At 39.7% G+C, this 9,437-nt stretch overlaps 1 pseudogene; it reads left to right on the top strand.

Moving 5' to 3' along the window:
• The first annotated feature begins 3,380 nt into the window (after nucleotides 1–3,380).
• Nucleotides 3,381–4,837, top strand: LOC148581046 (protein FAR1-RELATED SEQUENCE 5-like; annotated as a pseudogene).
• Nucleotides 4,838–9,437: the final 4,600 nt, after the last annotated feature.

The following is a 9,437-nucleotide window of genomic DNA, read 5'->3' on the forward strand; positions in this document are numbered from 1 at the left end:
TAATTGCAAGAGAAACTGGACAAGTTTAACAAGAATAAAATTTACCGCTTCAGCTGAATTGTTTGTGTGAGGTTATTTTCTCTTTCTAATTGGCACAATTAACTTTTGAAAGCTTGGATAAAAATAACTAACAACTCCTCTAGGATCAAACTAACAAGTGTCCAAAAGCGAGGATATAATCCATAAACGAAACCACATAGTTGGTCGTGTTGATAAGAACAAATAGCGTCAAGAAGAGAGTTGTAGAAAAATCAAAGGAATCAAAGTTGGCTAGTTCTATGATTGTTGCGAGTCAAAGGAGGGGTGAAGAGTTGACCGCGTAAACGGTACAATTCAAGCACGCGTCAAAAGGCCAATGCCCAATACACACAATAAAGAAAGTTCCAGTATAGTCCAAACTCACAAAGCGCACACGCAAAGAAACTTCAAGAAAATTCCAAATCACTAAATCTTCCACGCCTCCTTCACCAATTGATTATAAATACTCACTAGCTCATTCATCGTTCCTCATCGGCTTTCAAACAGCTATCTGTCTATCTAAGCAAAAAGATCATAGTTTCCATTCTCCAAATTCTTCGAAAGAATATAAAGATGTTTATGTCTATGTTCAGCCACTTCGAGGTGTCGCAGGGTCAGAAGTGGAGCTTTACTCTTGGAATGGGCCCCACAACGGACAAAACCTCGAAGCCCAACAAGGAAGGCCCGCCTTGCTCCACCGCTACAGAAGAGTCGAAAACCAAAACGGTCAGAAAGAATCCGAGTGGAAACCCGACCCGTTGGAGGCCCATGATTGCGCCCGAGTTTGATGGCATCAACTGCTTCGAATCCATCGTGCCTTGTTGAGTTTTGAGTTTCCACGTCACGGATCATTAGTTTGATACTTTGATGATACCGTACCATACTGTATTAATTCAATTTTTATATTGATTAATTTGTTCTGTATAGATGAACACCATTACACCAATGATAAATTGAATATTTCAATTTAAATTCTTCTTCCATAGCATTCTGCTAATACTTCTTATTATTATATCGATGATAACACCGGCTATCTGACAAGAATCTTGATCTACAATTGAAGATCTGGTCTAATTTAATTATAAATTTGAATTGATATATACATGTTTTTTTTTTCGCTCATAAAAGTGGCTTTGCTAATAACCGACCATGGTCGGTAAAGTAAGTTCACCGTTGATTTGAGTCGGTCCAAGTCCAATAGGCTCGGTGGTGCACAGTGATTGTTTGAAAATCAAAATAAAAAAATCAAAGTGTGATGTAATTTCTATGAAATAATTAATGTCATATACGGCTACGCACAAGCAAGCATTGAAAATGTGTGTGGTCTTGGAAACGAAACACACAAATTAATGAAATTATAGACATGGTTTCGTGTTTTGACTTTTGATTACGGCTACATCATGTTATTGTTGCAAATAGAAAAATCCGCGTGCATACATATGCTTTAAAATGGAAGAGTCAGAGAAGGGAGAACAAGAACAACCTTTAATTATCTGAAAAAGAAAAATGTGAAAAAGGCTGGAGATTGAAGATCCACAAAGATTGAACAAACAGATAAAAAATGTTGCGTGGTTTGTAGTACCAAAGCGCCAATCAATCCAACCATATAACAGTATTATGTATAACATATATTACATCAAAATGATATTTATTAAAAAATCAACTATCAAATTAATTATATGTGTTTTTAATTTATTTTTTTTACGTATAATATATATTTTATATAAATAATTAATTCGATAAATAATTTTTTATATTTTTCATTTTTTTATTATTTTTATTATCGTCATCATCTATTTAATCTTTTTTTATATATATTTAAAAAAATAGAGCAAAAAAGTTTTGATTCCTAACATAAAAAATTTTGACAAATACAAAATTTTTTATGTACAGTACATAAATTTTTGAAGTATCATATATAAAAAATGGTAGTTTCTTCTAAATCCATGACAATTTTATAGATGATTTACTCTCACTTAGGTGTCACCATCACAATTATTGATCAAGTAAAGTTTTTAAAACTTTATTAATTAATTTATTGGTGATAGTAAAAGCTTTTAATGAATCTATAACATAAACATACTACATTAGCTAGTGTATATACATACTGTATAATGTATTGGGGAACATTTGTAATTATAATTTTTAATCTCTAATTTAAAAAAAAAAATACCCTCCATTTCTTCCTGAAATTGAACATACATCTCTGAGAACTAGGAAAACGCAAAGCATCTATAGTACCCAATCCTGTTTCGTTTTTTGGCCTTCGTTGTATGTTATACCACACAGTAATCAACCCAACGTCCATTTAGCAAGCATTATATATCTTTCGAGTTACTGGAGTCGGAACTGGTACTCTGGTTCCGTTGGCTAGGCATTGCCATTAACTGAGGAGAGGCCGAACGCTAACCTGATGTGGCTCCAACAGAGAATTTGTAGCTGAACTTCTGATTATGATGAAACTGTGGCTGGTGGAATCTGGTTTACCATCCCCATTTTTTAGCCGCCATTGAATTAGATGCGGCGGATTAAGTAAGGTCACCTCCCTCCAGTAGTTCAATTTTACTCATTCAAGCTCAACCTTTGGTTGTCATCAAGGTATGTCCGATTAAATTTTTTTATTAATCTAGATTAGTTTAATTTTGATGAAAGTCTCTGCCTTTTCAACGTTTCTTTGTTTAGGGTGTTGGGTTGCTATTATGGAATTTGGAATTTAAGTCACATTATCCAGTTTTATGTTGTGGCTAGGTTTGGAGGATTGAAATAAAAACCTTATACTGGACTTGTAAACAATTGGGTTAGTTTAAATGGGTTTGGTTCTGGTAATTGTACCTGTAGCTTAGGTTAGCTTCCTGTAGTTGCTGCCTTTGGTTCTGTTTATTCACTTTTTTGTTCACCATCCTGGATTGTGGTAGGTGTCAAATTATGTCCACAAACAAGCATGATGTTAAGAATGATTCAGATGATGATTTGGGTGATGATTTCGATTATGAACTGACTCCACAAGATGATGTTGATTCGTTGAATTTTACTAGCAAGAGTGAACAAGATTGTGGTGTAAAAAGAATAACAAATTTAATGGTAGAGGATATTTGGAACTTGGAGTTTAGGACAGAGGATGATGCTTGCCAATTTTATAATGCTTATGCTTGTTGGCATGGCTTCGTAATGAGGAAGGATGACGTCGTGAGGGCTAAGGAAGGTAAAATCATTTGCAGAAAACTTGTCTGCAATAAGGAGGGTTGGAGGAACATGAGGTATATTGATTTGGATAATAGATCAAGGGAGGCAAGGTCACTCACGCGAACCAAGTGTCCAGCTCGGCTCAAGGTAAAGGTTGACTACGGCTGTGGTAGATTGAAGGTATCATGTTTTGTGGAATCTCACAACCACGATTTGACGCCCCCCCAATTTGCGCATCTTGTTCCAGCCAATTGTCGTCTCACTGTTACTGATAAAGTTCAAGTGAAAAATCTTCATAATTTTGGTGTCAAGACGTGCCATATTATGGGATATATTGCGTTCCAAAAGGGTGGATATCATCATGCTGGCTTCACACGCAAAGATTTGTACAACCACATTGATCGGTATTATAGATCAAAAGTAAAGAACGGGGATGCCAATGCGGCAATAAACTATTTGATTGAGAAGGCAAACAACGATCCGCTGTTCTTTGAAAAGTATACGTTCACCAGTGACCAAAGGCTGGAGCATATATTTTGGGCAAATGGGCAATTAATTGTCGACTATCACTGCTTTGGAGATATTGTTGCCTTTGATTCAACGTACAAGAAGAATAAATACAACAAACCTTTGGTCATTTTCTCTGGATGCAATAATCATGGGCAGACTGTTATTTTCGGCTCCGGTCTACTTTCAGACGAGACGACAGACACGTATAAGTGGTTCTTGAAAACGTTTGCCAAAGCGATGGGTGGGAAGCGTCCTAAAGCAATAATAACCGATGGAGATCTTGCAATGCAAGATGCAATCAAGTTCTTCCCGATGCACCCATCGGTTATGCGGGTGGCATCTTCAGAGAAATGCATGTGAGAATATAAAGAATCCTAATTTTCTACGGGATTTTAAGGGTCTTATATATGACAATAAGGACTGCAGAGATTTTAATCGAAGATGGGTAGCCAATTTGGATAAGCATAACCTTGTTGGGAATACGTGGATGAAAAAGACTTGCGAAACTTGTGCGATGTGGTTCTATTATTTCTTACGGGATAAGTTTTTCGGGTATATAAGGACGACGTCACAGTGTGAAGGTATAAACTCTCTCATCAGATTTTACGTTAATCGAAAGAATACTCTCATCGACTTCATGCATAACCTGGATAGGGCCTTAAAAGAGTATAGAAACAATGAATTAATAGCTGACTTTAAGTGTTGGTGCTCTGAGCCAGTGATGATTACTTCGTTGGAGGTATACGAAAGATTTGCATCATGTTATTTCACTCGCAACATTTTTAAGGAAATTCGTAACGAGATTCAGAGGGCAGGAACTTTGAATATCAAGGTATTAAGCACAAACTTGGATAAAGTTGAGTTCAGTGTGACTGCTCTCGGAGATCCGGCCAAAGATCGACGGGTGGAAGTCGATAGAAGTAAAAATCTATTCTCGTGCTCGTGCAAGCTGTTGGAATCACGCGGCATTCCCTGTAGTCACATTTTCTATGCCATGAAGTTCAAAAACCTCCTTGAGTTTCCAGAGTCGTTGATCTACAAAAGGTGGACAAAGAATGCAAAGAATGAATTTATTAGCACAGAAATGCTTGTTAATGATGACGTCGAAAGGGTGTTAAAGTTTTGAGTTGATGCATTGGCATCCAATTGCAACAAGCTGTGTGATATTTCTTGTAAGGACCTTGTTGACTTTGATGAAGTCCAGTCTGAACTTGTGCAGCTAATTATGAGATATTTTATAGCTAGAAGCCATTTGAGCTAACTCATTAGCATCTTGATTCAACTCTCTAAATATGTGTTTAACCCAAATTGAATCGAACTCTGCCAAGAGTCGAATGGCTACCATAAAATATTTAGCCGAATTCTGGCTAATTATTCAGTAGTTTTTAGCCAATTGTTGAATCACTAATTGTGAATCCCCTAGTTTTTCGACTGCTCTGGCTCCTTTCTCAATTAAGAGTTCTAAACCAATGGTTAAAGTCTCATATTCTGCTTCATTATTTGATATCCCTGACTCTAGTTGAAACATGAATCTGGTCAGAATATCGTCAGGGGTGATCAAAACTATTCTGACTCCTACCCATTTTGATGCTTTGACCCATCAAAAAACAACTTCTAAGGTTTGAACTCAAGATATCCAATTTCGAGTGGTCCACGAATCTCAACATAGGGATGATCTGCTAAGAAATTATTGATCACTTCCCCTTTGACAGCTCTGGCTGGGACGTAAAACAGGAAATATTTGATTAACCCTAACATCCACTTGCCAATTCTTCCTCTCAATATTGGATAAGAAATCATATATTTAATAACATCAAATTTTGACACAACATAGACATTCTTTCCAATTAAATAATTTTTAAGTTTAGTACAAGAGAAATAAAGAGCTAAACAAAGTTTTTCGACTACCCTATATCTAGTTTCTACGTCAGTCAACATTTGACGCAAATAGTAAACTACTTTTTTGTTTCCATCCTTATCTTCCTGGGCCAACATGCTCCCTAAAGTTGAATCTGATACAACAATATATAATTTTAGTGGTCGACCTTGTTTGACTAGTGTCAATTTTGGTGGTTGTTCATACCCTGGGTCGAGCTGTACGACCCGGGCTGATGGGAAAAATTCGACCGACCTCTTCAGGTCAGGACTACCCGACCTCTTCTAAAAAGAGGTCGGCCAAATCACCAGAAGAAGCCCAAAAAGGACCCAAACAGAGAAATGTGACCCAAGTCCAAAGGCCGCCCAAGCCTAGAAAGGTAAAGGGCGGTTCCCTGTAAAGATAAGATAACTCCACTCAAAGATAAGATAAGATAACTATCTTATCTCCAGGAGAGATCACTCTACAACATTATAAATACACTGGAACATCCAGGTATAACTCATACTTTGATTTTACTAAAAACCTGCTTAATACCCTTGCTAACTTAAGCATCGGAGTCCCTTGCAGGTACCACCACCCTCCGGTGACAAAGGATCAACAACATTGCCAGTCCAACAAGTCGGACGAGACAGCTCTGGCCTCCACCTACAAGCCGGACACGTCATCTCCGACCAGCACAGAAGATCTCGTCCAAGATCGACTTACAGTTTCAGGTAACCCTCGGAACATTGGCGTCGTTGCCGGGGAACCTGGAAGTCATCCCATCACCATGGCGGACGACCATGACAATGACCACAACTCTGATTTGGAGAACAGAACACCACATAAGAATGCGGATGTCACACTAGACGATACTTCTCAGCTTAACAAAGACAAGAATTCGCCAAGCACAGGAGTCACGGAGGCACTTCAAGCTCAACAAGATCGCCTAAAACAACTCGAAAAGGAGGTCAAATATCAACGAGAAGCCGAGAGAGACCTACGAAGGGAAGCTAGGCGACGCCGAGAATTAGAAGACAAGCTTCTAAAGCTTGAAGCCGATCTCAAAGCTAAAACTACCCGATCCAACCATGAAGATAGCCCTCGCAAGGACCAAGACCCATTCACAAAAGAGATCAAGAAGGCCAAAATCCCAAAAGACTTCAAACCCCCTGACATGACTCCGTACGATGGCACTTCAGATCCCAGCCATCATCTTAGTAATTTCAGAAGTAGAATGTATCTCACCGACGCCTCAGATGCAATTCGCTGCAAAGCCTTCCCGACTACCTTGATGAAGGCAGCAATTAAATGGTTCGACAATCTGCCCCCTAGGTCCATCTCAAGCTTTGACGACTTAGCCAAAAAGTTTTTAGCTAGATTCTCCATCCAGAAGGACAAAACTAAGCACGCCCTAAGCCTATTAGGGATCAAGCAAGGAGATCAGGAAAGTCTTCGCGGGTACATGGAAAGATTCAACAAAGCATGTTTGGACATACAAAGTCTGCCAACAGAAGCAGCCATTATGGGTATCATCAATGGCTTACGAGAGGGACCTTTTAGTCACTCCATATCGAAAAAATATCCCACATCTCTGAATGAAGTGCAAGAACGAGTAGAGAAATATATCAACATGGAGGAAAACTCTCGACTAGGAGAGACCCCAAAATTCGGATTCTCTTACTCCTCCCGAGATAAGGATAAAGAGTCCAAGAAAAAAGAAAATCAACATGGAGAAAAGATCAAGAAATACCACAATTACACCCCTCTTCGGGTGTCTCTTGTAGAAGTTTACCGAGAAGTATGCCACACTGATAAGATTCCCCCACCTCGGCCAATCAAAAGCAAAAAAAGAGGCGGAAATCGGAAAAAATATTGTGAATTCCATCAAATCTATGGACATCCCACCATCGAGTGCTTCGATTTAAAGAATGTCATAGAAAAATTGGTGAGAGAAGGGAGACTAGATATACTTAGCCAGTAAAACAGATGAGCCCAGAAAAAGAAGAAGGGACGAAGAGGTCGGATGAATTGAACGACCACCTCGTACCCTAGAGAGACATGTCCACATGATACACGGAGGATTCGCGGGAGGAGGAATCTCCAAATCATCTCGCAAAAGATATCTTAAAGAAGTATATCATGTCGAGGGAGGAGAAGAAGCACTCGACCTCCCTACTATTACTTTCACTAAAGAGGACGCAGCCGGCGTCATCTCGGGACATGACGATCCCATGGTCATCACTATCATATTGGCCAACGCTAATCTTCACCGCACACTAGTGGACCAGGGAAGCTCGGCTGACATCTTGTTCAAAACCGCCTTCGACAAACTCGGCCTAGAGGAAAAAGAGCTCAGAGCATATCCGAACAGCTTATTCGGACTAGGAGACACTCCAATCCAACCACTTGGATACATCTTACTGCACACAACCTTTGGAAAAAGGAAACCGGTCAAGGACGCTCAACATAGACTACATCGTGGTCAACGTAAGTTCAGCCTGCAACGCCCTGATAGGTCGGACAACGCTAAATCAGCTCAGCGCAATAGTCTCGACTCCACATCTGTGCATAAAGTTTCCAACTACAGAAGGGATCGCTACGATAAAAGGAGATCAGAAAATAGCGTGCCGCTATTACAACGAAAGTCTGAACCTCAGAGGCAAAGGAGAAGAAATCCACACCATCGAACTCGGGGGAGTTCGAGGGCGGGAAGAACTTCATCCACAACCAGAAGGTGAGATAGAAAAAGTCCAGATCGGAGATGTCTTAGATAAAACAACCAATATTAGTGCAATCCTGAAAGGAAACGTAAAGGAGTCTCTCATACAGTTCTTAAGAGATAATGTTGACCTCTTTGCATGGAAAGCCGCAGACATGCTGGGCATAGACCCCAAGCTAATGTGCCACAAGCTGGCAGTATACCCAGGATCTCGGCCAGTACAGCAGAGACGTAGAAAGCTCGGACCAGAACGATCTTAAGCTGTGGAAGAACAGGTACAAGCTTTACTAGAGGCAGGATTCATAAGAGAAGTCAAGTATCTACTATGGCTAGCCAACGTCATCTTGGTGAAAAAATCAAATGGGAAGTGGCGGATGTGCACTGATTACACCGATCTCAATAAAGCTTGCCCAAAAGATCCTTATCCACTCCCAAGTATCGACGCTTTGGTGGATGCCTCCTCCGGATACAAATACCTCTCGTTCATGGACGCCTATTCGGGATACAATCAAATCCCGATGTACCCACTTGATCAAGAAAAAACCTCATTCTTAACCCCAAAAGCAAACTACTGCTATGTCGTCATGCTATTTAGACTCAAAAACGCAGGAGCCACTTATCAAAGATTAATGAATAAAGTTTTCGTAGACCATGTCGGCAAACTCATGGAGGTTGGTGCACCGAATTGTGATCTCAACGGCGCCAAAAACTTGGTATGCACGTTCATAATCTCAATTCTTCTTCACAACTCCGCACAACTAACCAGCAAGTGCACTGGGTCGTCCAAGTAATAAACCTTACGTGAGTAAGGGTCGATCCCACGGAGATTGTCGGCTTGAAGCATGCTATGGTCATCCTTGTAAATCTCAGTCAGGCGGATTCAAATGGTTATGAGGTTTTGATAATTAAAATGTAAATAAAATATAAAATAGGATAGATATACTTATGTAATTCATTGGTGAGAATTTCAGATAAGCGTATGGAGATGCTTTGCTCCTTCTGAATCTCTGCTTTCCTACTGCCTTCATTCAATCATTCATACTCCTTTCCATGGCAAGCTGTATGTTAGGGGATCATCGTTGTCAATGGCTACCGTCCGTCCTCTCAGTGAAAATGGTCCAAGTGTGCTATCACCACACGGCTAAT

This window comes from Arachis ipaensis, chromosome B10 (assembly GCF_059453495.1).
Source record: "Arachis ipaensis isolate K30076 ecotype BB chromosome B10, ASM5945349v1, whole genome shotgun sequence".
In the NCBI taxonomy this organism is placed as follows: Eukaryota; Viridiplantae; Streptophyta; class Magnoliopsida; order Fabales; family Fabaceae; genus Arachis; species Arachis ipaensis.